Raw genomic sequence first — 19,457 nt, 5'->3', positions numbered from 1 at the left:
GGGAGGCGGATGAAGGAATTTTTAAGACAATTTCAGCTATGATGGAGCAGGGCATCTTAATGACGTCAGAGTCATCATGCAATACTGCAGTTTACCCTGTCAAAAAATCAAAGGCAGGGTCTTGGAGGCTAATTCAAGATCTGAGGCTGATAAATGATATTGTTGAAGCCAAGTTCCCTTTAGTCCCTAACCCAGCTACAATCCTATGTAATATACCTGTTGATGCAAAATATTTCATGGTGATTGACTTGAAAAATGCATTTTTCTCAGTCCAGTTGCACCGTGACTCACAAGATCTGACGCCATTCACGTTCAGACAGATGTGTCTGAAAGCACGAGGCTACCCCAGGGGTACTGTGAGTCTCCTTTTATCTTTAACAGAGTCCTGCATATGGACCTAAGCAATATTGCATTAGGAAGTGTCTTGCAATATGTGAATGACATCTTCATTTGCAGCATGACAGAGGAGCAATGCAGACATGATTCTGTTCAGCTATTGACTATATTGGCTGAGAAAGGATATAAGGTTGACAAAGAGAAGTTGCAGTATTGTCGATGGGAAGTACTCTACAAAGGTCAGCTGATCTCACACGAGGGGAAAATAGTTACCCCAGCAAGAGCTGAAGTTCTACTAAACACAGCCAAGCTACACACGGTAAAGCAGATGCAGAGTTTCTTAGGCCTGTGCAATTATGTCAAGGCATGGGTCTTTGACTACAGCTCTTACATCAAGCCTTTGCTTCAGGCCCTAAAGAAAGCACAAGTGACAAAAGAAAATATTGAATGGTCTGAGACCATGGAGGAAGGATTTGCTGAACTCAAAAGAGCAATTTGCACAGCACCAGTTTTAGGAATCCCCAATTATGCAGAGGAATTTTAACTGTTCTCACACACGAATGGCAGCGTTATGACGTCAGTGCTCACAAAGAGAACCACATTGGGGTACAAGGCCCTGGCGTACTATAGTGGAAATTTGGACTGGACCAGTGATGAGAGGCCATTTCCCATGCGAACAAAGTTTAGCTGCCGCAGCGTTTGCCATCTAGAAGGCTACTACCATTGTAATGGGATGCTCAATGACGTTGTAAGTCGAGCACTCGTTATTTGCTATTCTAGAGAAACCGAAGGGCACACTAACATCTCAGAGAGCTTCTGCTTATGAAGTGATCATATTGAATCCCTCGATTAAAATAGTCCGATTCAAGATAGTGCACCCAGCTATGTCCAGTCACTGAAGGAGAGCCAATACATGACTGTGCGAATTATGAAGAATTCTATGATGAAATCCCCAGAGTGAAAGAAAATGCATTGGCAGAAGGAGAAATTGTCTTCATTGACGGTTCTTCGAGAATCGATCAAAACGATGGGCAAAGATGTACAGGCGTTGCTGTGATGAAGCACACAGCAAATGGAGAATTTCCAGTGCTACTTAGTGCACAAATACCATCTCATTATTCAGCACAGGCTACAGAATTATTGCCATTGATACTCGCGATTGAGAATCATGCAGAGCAGGAAGTAACTGTGTACAGTGACTCCACCTATGTGACGCCAGCAGTGCATGCAGGCTTAGCGCACTGGAAAAGAAGGGGCTACCTGCGAGCAGACGGCACGCCAGTACAGCATCCAGCCTTATTGGACAGACTGATTAAGGCACTACAGCTCCGAGTGGGCATAGCGGTTATGAAATGCGCCACCAACACAAAGGGGACAGATTTGATCTCACAAGGAATTCAAGCAGCATACACGGAAGCCAAGTGTATGGCATCCAAGAGTGAGACGATCATAGAAGTGGAAGTAGCACACACAAATGAGAAAATGATTGTTGCACGAATTGCACCTGAAAGCTACAATAATCTGGGACAAACACAGTTGATGGAACTCCAAGGGGAGGCAGCATAGGAACAAAAAAAACTTATGGAAACGGTGAGGGTGTTCTTTAAACCCCTACAAAAGCTTGTGGTGACAAGACAGCACTGGTAAACCAGTGATGCCCATAGCCCTGTTAAAATTAGTGATGGAGCAGTAACACTATCCCGCCCACATGACAAAAGAGAATCTAGCGGCAACACTCGCGGAAGACTGGTTTATAACGAACTTAACCGACCACGTTGCATTTTTTTATAGTGAACTGTATAATCTGCCAACAGTTCACAGCTGGGCACACATTAAAAGTAATGAGAGGAGTCATCCCAAGGCCAAATGTGCCTTTTCAGCACTTACATGTCGATTACGTTGACATGATTCAAGTAAGTAACGGGTACAGATACCTAATTGTTGTGGTGTGTCCCTTCTCTAGATGGATAGAGGCAGGTCCGTGTACACACCTAGACTCTACCTGAGGGAGGTATTTCCCAGGTGGGGGGTGTGTGAAGTCATGAGATCAGATAACGGGACCCATTTTGTAAATGAAGTTTTTAAACAGATTAGCCTGCTGCTTGATATAAAGCACAAGTTCTCGTAAGTGTATCACCCACAAGGTAACGTGGTATGTGAGAAGCTTAACGGCCTATTAAAGGATAGGATAGCCAAGTTGAAGGTTACTCTAAGAAAAGGATGGGTGCACTGCCGTCCTTTGGCACTGTATGCACTCGGGAATCAACCCGGATCCGACCATCCTCTTACGCCACACGAAATAGCCACAGGAAGAAGAATGCGTACTCCCCTGACACCCCAAGACAGAGCTAGATGTGATGCCCAGTCAACAGGAGAAATCTTAGGGTCTGAAATGCAACATTACTTGAATTGCATGACATCTTGGCTTAATGTAATTTCAGACCAGCTGCAGCAACGACGAAAAGGGTGCAGGGCAGCACGGAACACAGAAGGAGATACTACTACAGGCACAGCTCAAGGACTTTGTGTTCCATCCATTTTCCCTGGAGACACCGGGCCTCATTACAGGGACGGCGGTGGACCAAGGTGCTATTAGCACCTTGGTCCATGCTGGTAAAATACCCGCACCACCTTGGTGGAAAGGGGAATTACCGCCCTATTCCAAGGTTGGTTGGGCGGTAATTCCCCCTTCCCCCATTTCCCTTCCCCATTCCCATTTTTGCCCCATAGGGCATAATGGGAAAGGTGCTAATTACGGCACCGCAAATTGCGGTACTGTAATTAGCTCCCTGGTCCCTTTGCGGGTTGGTTTTTAACGCCTGCAAAAAGCAGGCGTTAAATTCTCCAACCCGCAAAGGGACCTTGTAGTAAGGGGGTAAGGATTTACCGCTACCGGTAAAATACCGGTACCGGTAAACCCTTACCACCTACCGTGTAATGAGGCCCACCGTCTTGATAAAGAACCATACGAGGAAAAGGTGGGACAAGCCAAGGTTTAACAGGCCCTTTACAGTGGAAGACTGCATTCCTTCTGCAGTAAAACTACAAGGAAGGAGAACTTGGATCTTTTTGGGTGACATCAAACCATACATCGGAGAAGGCCCCGTGCCTGCACCCCAGCGCGAGGAGACTAGAGACGATGGGGAAGAACCACAGCACGTGCAGACGAGATCCATGAAGAGGAAGAAGGACGCATGATCAGCAGCAAAGTAAAGACAAAGAACTTTTGTGCAATAGTTGTGGTTTCACTTTGGACATTCCTCTGAGCAAAAAAGAGGATAAGGACATAAAAAACTGACACTCTGTGCATCCTAGTTGCAGGGTGGAGAACAAAATTGCATTTATAAATCACGACATAGTCTGTTGACTTTGAACTTTGGACTAAGGCACACTGAAGCCTTGACTACAAAAGAATATGCTAAATTTTGATCGAGGACACATAAATTGGAAGACAATACAGTATTCAGATTCCTTCCACACAGAGACCTTGTTCAGAATCACTTATGGTGTCCCACATTAGTGATATCACCAACGATGTGGTGACATACTTCGATCTAGTGCTAAGATGGTACCCGTCATTGGTGGGGAGGCTCACCAGTGTCACTGACTTTCTTCAAGATCCTGAAAACGAAAAGACTATAAGGAGATTGCTTACTGTGATTGCTGAGCAGTTCCTCCTACTTCCCGAGTACAGGAAAAACAAAATGACCCAAGCAGAGAAGGAAGCAAATGAGCTCATCAATGTATTGTTCTTTTGCTTAATCGAAGACTGCCCAGAACTTGTCGGGAGAACGACAAATGTATTAACTTTGCTTCGAGATCCAGCAAATACAGAATGTCTGAGCATAATCCTAAACAGCATAGTAATCCAAGTTGCTCTCCACGCAAACAGAAAGTGCAGACACTATTCACAGAGATGTGAAAGCCTACAGTCCTGAAACACAGCAAGAAGGGACAAATGTCCCTGTCACCAGAAGACAGTAGGTTGGCAAGTAATGTTTTCTTTCATCTAATCACAGATTTTCCCGACCTAATGGGTAGACATGCAGATGTTGACGTCCTCACATTCATCAGAGACCCAGCTAATTCTAAACAGATGTGCATGCTCTTATATGGCATTGTGATGCTAGTGGAACTTTCTAACCATCAACAGAACTATTTGAGAAGATTTTAAACTTTCTGCCGAGGGACAGATCGAGGGAGCAGTGCCAGAGATCTCATTTTTTATTTTTCATTTGGACAAGGACACAACATGTCTTCTGGAATGAAGCAGATCAGGGGCACAGACTGGGAATTAGTATATTTTGAACATGCACAATAGAGAGACTTGTTGGATTATTACCTGTTTTTGACACACACATAGAAAAAGAGAAATGTATTTAGAAATAATAGACAATCCAGTGTTCAAACAAAGAGAGACAATTGTTTAAATACCAGCAGCCCGCAAACAGAACCAAACAGAATCCAGAGACAATATTGTTTAGAATTTGTATTAAAAGTTGGCACATTTTGACAGATGATCGAGATGGGGGTCCAGAGCAGTATTCTAGTCCTCCCGCAGGAGGAAAGACGTTCATATTTCTCTGGAAGTAAATGCTGCCGCTTAACCTACAGAGGCATAATGTATTTATGTATTATATTCATAATTGTTTTACTGTCATTAACGATCATAACTGCATTTGTTATTGGTGCACAAAACGTTCCAATTCCAGTGCACCCATCTAATGATGCACGCATGAAGCCTAGGAAGGCACCCAGACCTTACATAGTCATTCCAGTCCCTAGAAGATCTTATAGTGGAATGAATAAACTTGAGATGGATGTGATTAGCAATGACACACACACACTTGTGGTAACAAGCAAATCGAAAAGCCGGAGACAGGGTCGGCAGAGCATGAATGTAAAAAGGTTACTGACAACAACATTGTTACGCTCACCTGGTCTCTGCGGGGGCGTTGGGGCACGGTTGGAGCCGTCCCTCAGCTTGGCTCCTCTGGATCGCCTCCCTCTCCCGGTTGCTGCAGGGCCTGCTGTTCTGGACGCTGGTATTGCCCCTGAGAGAAGATGAGAGCTAATGAGAATGGCGTGGGAGTGTTGTGACATCCCTCAACCCTCTGGTGCCAAAATGAAGTGTGCAAGCGTTTTCTCATGCAGGCTCACCTGTTGTGTTGTAATGTTCAGCTATCCATCCTGATTATCGTAGCAGGGGCGCGTAGAGCAGATCGAGTTGCTTCACTGGTCTGTGGAAGTGTTGATCCAGACCGGCTGCGACCAATCCACTTAGAAGGTAAGTCTTTCGGTTGTGATTATAGTTCGTTAATTATGATATCTTTGTCTTGTTCAATAATAATTCTTGCAATGTCTAATCCCATCCCAATAGGTATGAAGAGGCAGATCGGAGTGTGGAGCGAATCCGGGGAGTTCCTTGAGCCTGATGGAACTGGTAAGTTGGCCTTTATAATGGAACTCTAGTCGCTGGTATGGCGGCCAAGCATTTGTTATTGTTAAGAATTCTAACCTGTTGTGTTTCTCTCTTTTCTCTTGCAGGAGAAGGCCGATGGTGAAGAACGAAGTCCGGATGCTCGATGCAGCCCCTCAGTTGCAGGGTGAAGATGCCGTGAAGAAAAGGAACGAAGTGGAGCTCTGGGTAGCTGGACGCCCGGATCAGGTGAGTAGGAGGCTCCGACTCTGATAGTGATGGATGCAGGTAAAAGGCGCGCACATCGATGGAGCGGCTGGGAGTAGGTAGGAGCGCTGTCGATGATGGAGTAGCTGGATTCAGGTAAGAAGAAGGCTCCGACTCCGGTAGTGATGGATGCAGGTAAGAGGCGCGCACAGCGATGGAGTGGCTGGGAGCAGGTAGGAGCACCGTCGATGATGGAATAGTTGGATTCAGGTAAGAAGAAGGCTCCAACTTCGGTAGTGATGGGTGCTGGTATGAGGCACGCACAGCGATGGAGCGGCTAGGAGCAGGTAGGAGCACTGTCGGCGATGGAGTAGCTGAATTCAGGTAAGATGTCTTCAGAAGCAGCTGGGATCAAGTGGATGCACAGGTAATGACAGCGGTAAGCGTTACGGTGCAAAAGCAGAACAACGCGAAGCAGAGGCATGTGGATGGGTTGGCCTTATATAGGCTGGCCCTGCCCCCTCCCTTTAGCCCTGCCTAGTGGCCCCACCTTGCCCCACCCAGGGACTCCTGCACGTTCCTTCCAATGTTGTTCTATGGCCACGCCCGGCCCTGCTGCACGTGCCTTAGGCACAGAGTGTGCTAGGCACACTTTTACATGAGCCTGGCGCCAGAGGCGCAAGGACTGTGTCCATTTGGACCCTGGGGATGAGGGAGGACTGGCCCTTAGTTCTGTGGCCATGACAGCACTCCCCCGCAAGGCCCCTCTCACAGGCGTTCCTCTCCCTGGTCCAGGTTTGGTGGGGTTGTTAAGATGAAACCGCCTGATTAGTCGAGGTGCATGGATATATTCCACTGGTTCCCAAGTGCGATCTTGAGGTCCATAGCCCTTCCAATCGATTAAGTAGTACAATTTTGATCGTACCATTTTAGAATCTGGAATGTCCTTAACCTCGTACTCAGGTTCTCCTCCGATAATTTCAGGCTCCAGTGGTTTTTTGATCCTAGTCTCAGGCTTCACCGGCTTCAAGAGGGAAACGTGAAATACTGGATGGATTTGCATATTGTCGGGTAGATCTAGTTTTAATGCGGCCGGGTTGATGATGGCCTTGATGGGATAGGGTCCTAGATATCTGGGAAGGAAGACCAGAGGTCCTTTGAGTGGTATATTTCGGGCAGCCAACCATACTTTATCCCCAATTTGGTAATGTGGAGCTTCCCTTCTATGCCTGTCGGCGAACTTATTTTGCTGTTCCTTGGCTTTAGTCAAATTCTTGGTTGCTTCCTTGAGGGTTTGAGTAATAGGCTTATGTAGTGAGGTGATTGCCGCATTTCTAGCTCATGAAGTGGGTCAAAAGAGGAAGTCCGAGGATGCCGACCATTCATGATATAGAATGGGGTCTGTCCTGTACTTGTGTGGATAGTGTTATTGTAAGCAAACTCAGTTAACCAAAGAACGTCCTTCCAGGATCCTTCTGTCTGCTGCAGTATACATCTTAGGTATTGCTCTAACGTCTGATTAGTTCTGAGGTGAATTGTGTTCCTCGATCAAAAATCAATACTGAAGGGAAACCATGTAATGTGATCACTTGTTCTAGGAACACAGTGGCCAGAGTTCCAGCAGTAGGACGTCCTTTTAGTGGAATAAAGTGTGCCATCTTGGAGAACAAATCCACTACCACTAAAATTGTGTTGAAGCTGTCGCAAGGAGGTAAATCTGTAATAAAGTCCATGGATAACGTATGCCAAGGGACGGGTGGTATACTTAGCGGACGCAATAATCCTGCGGGACTGGACTTTTGGGATTTTTGCTGTGCGCAAACTCTGCAGGTTGCAATAAAGTGGGCCACGTCCTTTCTCCAGTTGGCCACCAGTAATTCTTCCTGATTTTGGCTCGTGTTTTAGTAATCCCAGGGTGTCCCTCCACTAATGATTCATGGTAATTGGTTATAATCTTGTTTTGAGTTTCTTTATCTCTAATTTATAGTCTCCCTTGGAAATAGGGTAAATTGTCCATGATGGAGTACTGGTCTCCTTTGTTCAACCATTCTTGTTGGGCAGTTTGATCCATTGGAGACTGGAGGTCGACCTTTAAATCTTCCCAGCAGGAGGTGACTGCGATCTGGTTCTGAATTCGTTCCTCCGGAATGATGGGTAATGGTTCTGATGGTATAAATGAGTCTTTGTCTTTTCCCATTCATGACAGAGCGACTGCTTTCCGTTACACACTCCTGGTTGGTATGTGATTACCAAATCATACTCTGCGAAGAAGAGAGCCCAGCGAAGCTGGCAAGAAGAATGGGCCTTGGCTGTTTTCAGATATTGCAAATTACGGTGATCCGTGATACCAGTGACCGTATGTCTAGCCCCCAGGAGGTAGTATCTCCAGTTTTTAAGGGCTCCTTTGATCGCCAATAATTCTTTGTCGGTTATGGCATAGTTCTTTTCAGGTGCTGTAAACTTACGGGACCAAAATGCTATGGGATGTAACTGCTCGATGTCTGGATCCCTTTGTGATAACACCACCCCCATGACCACACTGGAGGCATCGGTCTCCACGATGTAGGCTAGATCGGGTCGAGAGGGCCGGAGAACAGGTGCTGAAGTGGAAGCCGACTTCAATTCCTGGAAGGCTTTTTCAGCGTCGGGAGTCCAAGAAAACGTTTTATTCTTTCTTAGTAAGGAAGTGATGGGATGAACGATTTGAGAAAATCCTGGGATGAATCGCCAGTAGAAATTGACAAACCCGAGCACACTATGCACTCCCTTGGTCGATGTTGGGGATGGCCATTGAAGAATAGCTTCCACTTTAAGAGTGTCCATGTGTACCCCTCGTGGGGTAAGCATAAAGCCCAAGAACTCGACTTCCGTGACATGGAAAAAACACTTTTCTAGTTTGGTGAATAGCCGATTCTTACTGAGTTTCTCCAGAACGGCCCTTACATGGCCCACGTGCTCTTCCTTGGAGGCGAATAGATGAGGATATTGTCGATGTAAACAAGGACACAGACGTCCAGCAGTTTGTGGAGTAAATCGTTCATAAAGAACTGGAATACGGCTGGCGCATTGCATAACCCAAAGGGCACGACCTGGTACTCGAAAAGCCAGTATTTGGTTCGGGATTCTGTCTTCCATTCGTCGTCCTTCTTCACTCTAACCAGATGGTAAGCTCCCCGGAGGTCTAACTTTGTATAGATTTGAGCATTCTTTACTTGGTCAAGTAGTTCGGGAATGAGTGGCAGAGGATACCTATTCTTTACAGTAATTTGGTTTAACGCCCTATAATCTATACACATTGTGAGGCCCCCTTCCTTCTTTGGCATGAAGAAGAGAGCTGAGGAGGCTGGGGACTTGGACGGGCGAATGAACCCATTAGCTAGGAACTGGTCTAGATATGTTCTTAGATGCTGATTTTCTTGCTCAGTCAGAGCGTAGATCCTGCTGCAGGGAATTTGTGCTCCAGGGACCAGATCGATTTGGCAATCGTAAGTTCGGTGTGGAGGCAGGGTATTAGCTTGTTCCTTTTGGAACACGTCCAAAAAATCTTGATATTCGGAAGGTAATGAACCCGAAATTCCTAGAATGGGTTTCCCCTTGAGTTGTAGTTTCCTCACGTCCCCATGGTAGCAGCTCATTGAACATTCCTGGGGGAAGGTCAGCTTTATTTTCTTCTGTGCCAGTCAATCCTTGGGTTATGGGTTTAAAGCCACGGCTTTCCTAGGATCATTTGGAACTGGGGGGCCCCAATAAGATCAAATAAAATGCTTTCCCGATTACCATACTGACATGTCAGCATTACCTTGTCGGTGTGTTGAGTTACTGGGCCTGAAGACAGCCGAGAGCCATCCACAGCAGTAATGTTTTCCGAGTGTGGTTATTGCCGAAGTGGGAGGCCTATCCGTGCGGCCAAATCCTGATCAATGTAGTTTTCCACCGCACCGCTATCAATGTAGGCTTCTAGAGCATGTACCCTTGATGGTTGTTGGTGGTGGGTTATTAACACCGGAATGACCAGGTGTGAGGTCGGTACAACTTTCTTGATTCCGCTCGACAAGTGTACTCCTACACTTGCCGGGCATCTGAGTTTTCTGACTTCTGTTCTTTTTTTTCGTTGCCACTGTCCGTGGCACCTACCATCCTCTTGGGGGGTTTAATAGGGCAATCTCGCAAGAAATGTCCAGCCTTTCCGCAATATAAACAAAGTTGTTGTTGTTTCCTTTTTTCCCTCTCAGGCTTAGAAATGGGAGCTTGTAATCCCGCTATTCGCATAGGTTTGGTGGTTTCATGAGCCCTAGTTTAATTATCCTGAGGTCTTATGTAAACTGATCTCCCTTCCGCCCTCGTGTGGCCCATTTTTCCGTCTTGTAATCGGTGGTCTAATTGCACAGTTAGGGTGATATAATCTGCACAACATTTGGGTGGATTGACAACTTGAGCTAGTACGTCTTTTAACTCACCACGTAGCCCCAGGTAAAAAAGTGTAGTCTGTTTCTCTTCTGGCCAATTGGTCTGTGCTATGAGGCAGTTGAAGGTGGCAATATAAGTCAATATGTCATGGTTTCCTTATCTAAGAGATAGTAATTTGTTGTCTAACTCTTGTCCTTGGGTGTGACTGGAGAACAATTTTTCCAATTCCCGTTGCAATTCCGCAACCTTCCGAAGCATTGGGTCATCCTGAATCACTAATGGTATGGACCAATCAGCTGCACAGCCTCCCAAATAGGAAAGTACAAAGGCCAACCTTGCGCTGTTGTTTGGAAGGCTCCTGGTCGGCCCAAAAATGGAGGCGGCACTGGTTCATAAACACAGCATATTTGTTCGGGTCGCCATAGAAGCGTTCTGGTGGGGCCAGTGGGACTGCCCTTGGAAGTACCCCCTGCACTGGCGGTGATGGCTGTGGCAAAGGAGTTGGTGTAATTCCAGGTAACAGAACTTGTCCTGCGTGTTCCTGCAGCATTTGCCTTGCCAGATCCTCGGTTCATTCTCGGGTTACAATAAGGTCTCTCCTCAATGAATTAGTCTCTTGTCTTGAGGCATGCACTTCAGCCCGTAGCTCCCCCAGTAATTGGGCTAACTGGTCAGTTTCAGTGGTTTCCATAATGCCCAGGCAGAGATTCAGAGAGGCTTTGCGTTCTGTTACGCTCACCTGGTCTCTGGGGGGGCGTTGGGGCACGGTTGGAGCCCTCCCTCAGCTTGGCTCCTCTGGATCATCTCCCTCTGCCAGTTGCTGCAGGGCCTGCTGTTCTGGATGCTGGTATTGCCCCTGAGAGACGATGAGAGCTAATGAGAATAGCGTGGGGGTGTCGTGACTTCCCTCGACCCTCTCGTGCCAAAATGAAGCATGCAAGCGTTTTCCCATGCAAGCTCACCGGTTGTGTTGTAATGTTGAGCTATCCGTCCTGCTTATCGTAGCAGGGGCATGTATAGCGGACAGAGTTGCTTCACTGGTCCATGGAAGTGTTGATCCAGACCGGCTGCGACCAATCCACTTAGAAGGTAAGTCTTTTGGTTGTGATTATAGTTCGTTAATTATAATGTCTTTGTCTTGTTCAATAATAATTCTTGCAATGTCTAATCCCATCCCAATAGGTATGAAGAGTCAGATCGGAGTGTGGAGCGAATCCGGGGAGTTCCTTGAGCCTGATGGAACTGGTAAATTGGCCTTTATAATGGAACTCTAGTCACTGGTAAGGCGGCCAAGCGTTTCTTATTGTTAAGAATTCTAACCTGTTGTGTTTCTCTCTTTTCTCTTGCAGGAGAAGGCCGACGGTGAAGAACAAAGTCGGGATGCTCGATGCAGCTCTGCGGCTATAGGGTGAAGATGCCGCAAAGAAAAAGAACGAAGTGGAGCTCTGTGTAGCTGGATGCCCGGATCAGGTGAGAAGAAGGCTCTGCCTCAGGTAGTGATGGATGCAGGTAAGAGGTGCGCACAGCGATGGAGCGGCTGGGAGCAGGTAGGAGCGCCGTTGATGATGGAGTAGCTGGATTCAGGTAAGAAAAAGGCTCTGATTCCGGTAGTGATGGATGCAGGTAAGAGGCGCGCACAGCGATGGAACGGCTGGGAGCAGGTAGGAGTGCCGTCGATGATGGAGTAGCTGGATTCAGGTAAGAAGAAGGCTCAGACTCCGGTAGTGATGGGTGCAGGTAAGAGGCATGCACAGCGATGGAGCAGCTGGGAGCAGGTAGGTGCACCGTCGGCGATGGAGTAGCTGGATTCAGGTAAGATGTCTTCAGAAGCAGCTGGAATCAATTGGATGCACAGGTAATGTCAGCGGTAAGCGTTACACTGCAGAAGCAGAACAACGCCAAGCAGAGGCATGTGGATCAGTTGGCCTTATATAGGATGGCCCTAGCCCCTCCCCTTAGCCCCGCCTCGTGGCTCCACCTTGCGCCACCCTGGAACTCCTACACGTGCCTTCCAATGTTGTTCTATGGCCACGCCCGGCCCTGCTGCATGTGCCTTAGGCACAAAGTGTGCTAGGCACACTTTTACATGAGCCTGGGTCCATTTGGACCGTGGGTATGAGGGAGGACTGGCCCTTAGTTCTATGGCCATGAGACACACGCATGCAAACATTGAATGCACATACACCAGGACTAGTGTCAATGACTCCAGAACCACAACCCAAAGCATGGGAGAAGAAAGGCCTGCCTACTATGAGAAATCCCGCCATAAGCAAAGTAAAGAGCCAAATGAAGAAAGCAGATGTCATGGAAAGACAAGAAGAGTTGGAAAGAAAGACAACAGAAACCGCAATATCAGAAACTCTTGATCCAACACCAAGAAAGGCAAAAGCAAACTTGGAGAAGATCTCTGCATGAGCACAGCTGATAGCAGATACATTATGGCCATTCATTGCCAGAGCAAGGAAACAACAAGAGGAGTTGAAGAATAAACCCATAGAGACAACATCGCCAAGCATATATGTTCCAGTGAAAGAAACAAGTACAAGTTCTACAGTACAGCCATATACTGAACCGATGCCAGAGTGGATGCGGATATTTCTAACCAGAAATAAAAAGATATATGAGGACAAGGAAAGAACTGCTAGACTTTTGTCTACTCAAATGGCACATGTGAGGAGGCCTGCACCATGGACCGGGATACCTGAGAATCCTCCAGCAAGAAGGAGCCTTACAGATGCATTCAGGTATGTAGTTATAGCGAATTACATCAAAACCTTAAGAATCAAGAGAAGCATGCACAGAGACGACAACAAACTAAATGATTACTTGGACAGCACAGCACATTTGGGAAACAACATTTGGTACCAGCACATGAAAGAAGTTGGAAGATGGAGTTCAGAAGGGGAATGCTTTGTTTGTGCACTTCTTCCGTACAGCATGGGGAAGTCCAAGATCTTCGTAGCTGCAGAAATTGATGTCCAGACAGCACACTGTCTTTCGCACGTAGCAATGTGCAAGACCAGAGGCCAGTAGTGATGCCTCACTGAAATGGGCAACTGAAGCAACCGAGCCAAATGAAGACGATTATGTCCAGGACATAAAGACAAGAAACAATGAAAAACAAAACACATTGTGATCTGATACGAGAAGCCTGGAGTTAAAGGAGCAGACATCAGAAGAGAAGCGAATCAGAAGCTAAATGTCCAAGGAAAAACTCCAGAAGAGGCTTGAAGTTGGAAGAACAGAGGCCAAATGCAGATTTATGGAAAAGAGCTTTCACCAGACGGATGGGAGAAAGGAGTTGTGATATGCAGAGCATGGATGGTCATAGGTCTACACAAGCCTACCATCAACATGGTGCGAGATGGATGCAAGCCATTGTGGCCAAAGCTTGCAGAACTACTAACATGGGTCGAAGACAGCAGAGGACCCTTGCAGATAGTGCCACTAGAAAGTCCAAAATTCTACTTCAGGAATTATGGCACAAGAAAAATGGGAGAGAATCAGAACTGTAGACGAGTGTTTGATGCTCCAGGAATGGTGCATGAAACTGCAGTAATTATGGATCATTATTGGGCATGTTGATCCAAAGCATAAATCAGACTGCTGAGAAACTGCGGAGGTATATGCACAATAGAGAATGCCATGTTACAGCATTGGTGATCCTGAAAAGTGACTTGAATATTGACACTTTCCTGAAAGCAGATGCTCACCTGAGGAAGAAGAGATCTGTGGAACTAATGACTCGAATGAAGACAGAGAATTACTTTTATGCCAAATCTGAAGAAGCCTTTCATGCAATCCCATATGAACATAGGTTGTTTAGCCTCACCTCATCAGTGTTTGCAACAATCTTCATGCCAAGATTCCAAGTTGGAGCAAATACTAAATGGTTGCAGGTAACCAGATGGGAGTTACTGCCGACCATCAACACAACCATAAGGGGATTTAATGCAATCAAGGAGGAGTTAAGGGCAATCTGACTGATGACTCTCCAGAACAGATAAGTACTTGACATTATCACAGCTATGGATGGAGGTGTTTGTGCAAAAATCAGAGAATCATACTGCACATTTAAACCTTCTCACGATGAGGAAAATGGAACTCTAACAGAAGCCATTGGTATGCCGACAAAACTACAGAATCATATGATTGATGAAACTGACGAAGTTGATGATAACAGTTGGTTTGAATCACTGTTCTCATGGGTTCCACAATGGATGGCAGATGCATTCAAGTTCCTGGGAGCCCTGTTAGTGATGATATTGCTAGGATTCTGTGTTATCAAGATAATAATCTCTCAGTGCCAGAAAACTGCGAAAAAAGCCATAGGGATGAAGATCATGATTGATGTCAAGACAGGATGGAAGCCCAAAGACCTGACTGACGAGGGAATAAGAGATTTTGTGAAGACCAGCATTCACACACCAGAAGGAACAACGTTTCTCTATCCCAGGAAGCACAGAAATTATGTGGGAAGATGGGTTTACTGCAGCCCAAATGCACAATGTCAACTGATGATGTGTAACAAAGACGAACATGTAAGGACAGCAGGAAGTCTAAAAGGAGTCATAAAGATATAGACTCCAAAGAGACATTACTTCAGACCATCATGTATAGACCCAGAAGATGACGAAGGAATGAACCCAGGTGATGACGTAAAGGTGAATACAGAGGAACAAAAGAAGACAGATCCAAAGAAGGAGGTGAAAGTGGTCGATGAATCGCCCAGAGGGGCGAGTGTAGAGAAGGTTCCAAATACAGCCTGCACTCCAACCGTCCAATTTGAAGTAGCAGGAACGTTCACACCAAAATATGTGGCGTATGTTGAGCAGAGAGCCGCAGTGGGGCTCTGTCCAGTACCTATCAGAAGAACAGTACCAAGGAAACCATGGACAGTAAGGTATCCAATGAGGAAACCCTATCAACAAATGAAATGAACTGAAGATTGTCTAAGTACTATCCCTGAAGAGACCAAAAAGGTCTTAATGGAAGACGAATGGTGGCGTCACGAGAACCCGGACTGACTCACATATAGAAGAAATGATGACCAGAGAATGACACAAATAGACGAAACGCCATGAACAAGGACATTGTGAACTTAAAGTGTAAGGGCGATGTCAAATGTAAGAAGCTTAAGCTGTAAGCATGGCAAAGACATTTGACCAGTTTACACCTGTACATATGCTTGGAATGGCAAGAAAGCTAAGAAAATTGTGCGGCTTGCTATGCTTAGTAGAAAGATAGTGCGGCAAGCACCACTATACATAATCTACCTCAAACGAAGCACATTATATAAGTGTATATCCACTTTGCACAAGAAGCAGAATCAACCCAGGTTACTAAAGGCCACACGAGAACAGGCTTCATATTTAGCAAAATCGAGAAGAGACGGCTGAAACTAAACTCAGCAGAGGCAACTCGTGCCAGGAAAGCCAAGGCCGTACCAATAGAAGAGATGAACAGTAGCTGCATTTAATTGAAACTAAGAACAGAATATCCTGCCTCTGAAAGGTCAACATAAAAAGACAAAGGCAGGTGGTGGGTGAAACGAGAATCAAATACACAAATTGATGGAAAAGAGGCTAATTCACGGTGTCTGAATCACGTGACCAGCCGAGCAAGAAGAAGCGTGAGCTCACACCTACGCATGGCACCAGGCCAGGCGAGGATATCAGAACTTTTCCAGACAGAAGATGCAGTCTCGAGGCTAACCACAGTGAAATAATTGACACATGGCTACTAAAGTGATGATTGATTGTAACAATAACTGGAGGAAGGCCAGGTAACTAAGGGGCACCCTGCACCTGGCCGACCGTTCTGCGTGCTGCTAAGCAAAGTGGAAAAGTATGCATGGGGTTGGTGCCAACCCAATCACAATGGACCAAATAATCTAGGGTCCTACAGTTAGTAGAACCAACAGGACGTCGTACTTTTAGTGACATCTGCAGTAGTCATTTTTGAAGGAAGGGCTTAGATGCCCACCTGACAGTGTTTACCCAATCCCCTCACTCCGTTACCATATACAGATATAGTACCTATATTAAAGTTACCTTTCCCGAACCAATAGAATTGCATGTCAACTTTTGAATGTTACACGTCAATGATGATGAGTTTTCAGTATAAATATCATGATTTTTATGAAGTTCATTGGAGTTGAAGTGAGAAGGAAGATCGCGCCATTGCTGATCTTCATAACTCCCCATTTTTTGTACTTGTCATTAAACAGATTGCCTTTGGCAAACCGTTGAGTTGTCCTTATTGATTGGTGTTGAAGTATATATCTGCACCCCCATCCATCTCACGAGTGCTGCTATCTTGTCTTAAAGTGCTTCTGAGCAAACCCCCGACTCTATGGGCCGGTTGGGTATCTCGGAGCACAGGACGGAAATGTTTTTCGCGTCAATGGTTCCAGCATTACAGACATATACAAATGCAAAATGGCTGCAGATTACCAAATGGGAGCTGATGCTGACAATAAACTCTACATTAAATGGCTTCAATGCAATAATAGAAGAGCTCCGAACTGTAAGTTTGATGGTGCTCCAGAATAGATATGTTATGGATCTTCTCACAGCAATGAAAGGAGTTTGAGCAAAAATTTGGGAGTTCCTGTTGCATATTCATACCTGCCAATGACAGAGAGAATGGCACTCTAACAGAAGCATTGACCCAACTTTCGAATATGCACGCCAAAATGGAGGAAGAAGCCAAAGGGACTGGAAAAGAACAATGCTGGATAGCATACCTCTGGTCATGGATGTTTTCATGGCTGGCAGATGGACTGAAAGTATTATTAGGGGCGCTAATATTGGTACTGGTGGGACTGTGTGTGATCAAGATGTGCATCACTCAATGCCACAAGATGGCAGAGAAATTCATAGGAATTAAGGTGATGATGGGCATGAATATAGGAGGTGAAAAAGACAAGATAGTGGAAGAAAGAGATACGCTGAGAATGAGAATTAAAGATTGTTCACTATTCCCACATGAGACAATGAGGTTAGATAATCCATTCGGCAACAAGAATTATGCAGGAAAATGGGTATGGTGCAAACCAGAAGGAGTGTGCAGTTACATGTCCTGGAATTTTGATGATCATGCCAACTTCTACGGCTCCTTGGAGGACTGACTAAAATATGGCTACCAAGGATAAAGGTAGTACCATATAGTGAAGTGGTCGACAGGTTGACCAGAGCGGGGACTGACGAGGGGGTCCCCGGAATGCCCCTCCTCATCCCTAGGTACATGACAGGATGAAGAGCCAGGAACGCTTGCACTCACCCATCATCTTATTTCGGACGAATCCCAAGTTCACCAAAGGCTGACTCATACACAGAAAGGTATCACCTCAGCCAGAAAGACTGAATCCCGTGCATATCCTTTCAGGATCAGGGGACATAACGGAGGTCATGGATATGAATACCGTAATGAACAGCCTTGATTAAGCACCAAGCAACCATTGTGCTGATGTCACTAGTGACATCATGAAATAGCATTGCCAGTCATGAAGCACACTCATAGCCCTGCACCGCCTTACACAAACACACATTCACATACATGAAGAACATGCTTACACATTTCTATAGATAGAGGACAGATACATATACATACTGTCAAAGCTTTTATTATTTTTCTCATTAGCCAAATGCAGTAATGCAGAAACGCAAGGCAACACGAGATCCTGAGCAAGCTTGCAGACGCTTACAGCAATAAACCCTAGGGGACTACAGGAGTGTATATGGAGCCTGATAGACCACGTGTGACTAATCTATAGGAAACCTAGCATAACACAAACATGTAGAAATCACATTATAAATCTAAGGAAAATTACAGAAAGCCTGAAGCCACAGAACGAAGACAGAAGCAACAGGCTCAGGCTGAACGGAGTGCAGATCAAGCTCACGACCAAGGTCAGAGATAAATAAATCACATTCCAAACTCTATGACAAGGGATAAGCTGCAGTAAAAGGAAATAACTCCTTATAATTGCAGACCCAAGAGCTCGATTTTGCGATCCACAAGCACGTGATGCAGCCAAACGAGACAGTGGACATTAACCCGGGGCGGAACCACATGACGATACCAGCTGCCCAGACGGAAGGTGAAACAAGTGTTGCAACGTAGGAGCGCACTCTCAGAGGAAAAGGTGGTATACTACCAGTTACAATTCCAACACAAAGTTGTTTCGCATCACCTTGAAGGGGTGCACGGAGAGCTGAGAACCGAGTCGGGTCCCAGTCTAAGGGAGACCAACTCCAGCCAATAACGAGACAGAAACCCAGGGGTGGATGGCAAGGGGCAAGAGCCAATGGTAAACCCACTACTCTGAAATAATGTAATAGATCGTTTCTTGGGGGCGGGGCAGGTCCACCACCTGACATGCAAGGACCAGTAGAATAACCTATATAGGGGTTTACTATAGGGGTTACCACTCTCAGCACCCAATCCATAGGGAACATAGGTTTTTGGAGAAGGGTCCAGGTGATGATGCAAAAACATGACAAAACTGGGGAGCACGCATTGTAAAGTTGAGATCTACTGGAGAATCCTGAATGTCTTGTATGATCCCTGTTGGTTTTTGCAATAAACCACAGTTCTAACTTGACATTGGATGAGTCCTCTGTTTATTCTGGGAAAGGGTGTAGGGCTCTTGGGGATCGGACAGACCCCCAGATGACCTCTTGCATACCGGTGAACCATCCCAACAGGCGCAGTGGGTGAAGGCATGGAAGGAGCCCTATTGAACCGAAATGCGGCCTGCTCTCGAGGAGAGTGGGGTGCATTTTATCACAATAGGGCATGGCTGTCAAACCAGCATGGGGCAGCGTGAAACACTTGTGTATAGGCACGTTATAAATGCCATTTCATATCATGGTGGTTGGACAGCTGCAGCTCTATTGAAGAGATTAACTTCCCACTCCAGCACGGACCGAGGAGTTAATCACTTAATTAAATACAGCACTGATGCTCGTTTTGCAGAGGCCCTGTATTTAATTTGATGCTCCCCCCTCCTGGCACCGCCCCCCCCATGGGCATGAGGGGAGTAGGCATACTTGCCAACATTCTGTGACCAAAAAGATGTTGG

The sequence above is a fragment of the Ambystoma mexicanum genome, chromosome 4q (assembly GCF_040938575.1).
Source record: "Ambystoma mexicanum isolate Mex_15411 chromosome 4q, UKY_AmexF1_1, whole genome shotgun sequence".
Taxonomy (NCBI): domain Eukaryota; kingdom Metazoa; phylum Chordata; class Amphibia; order Caudata; family Ambystomatidae; genus Ambystoma; species Ambystoma mexicanum.
The sequence above is the reverse complement of the archived record's forward strand: the minus strand, read 5'-3'. Positions refer to the sequence as shown.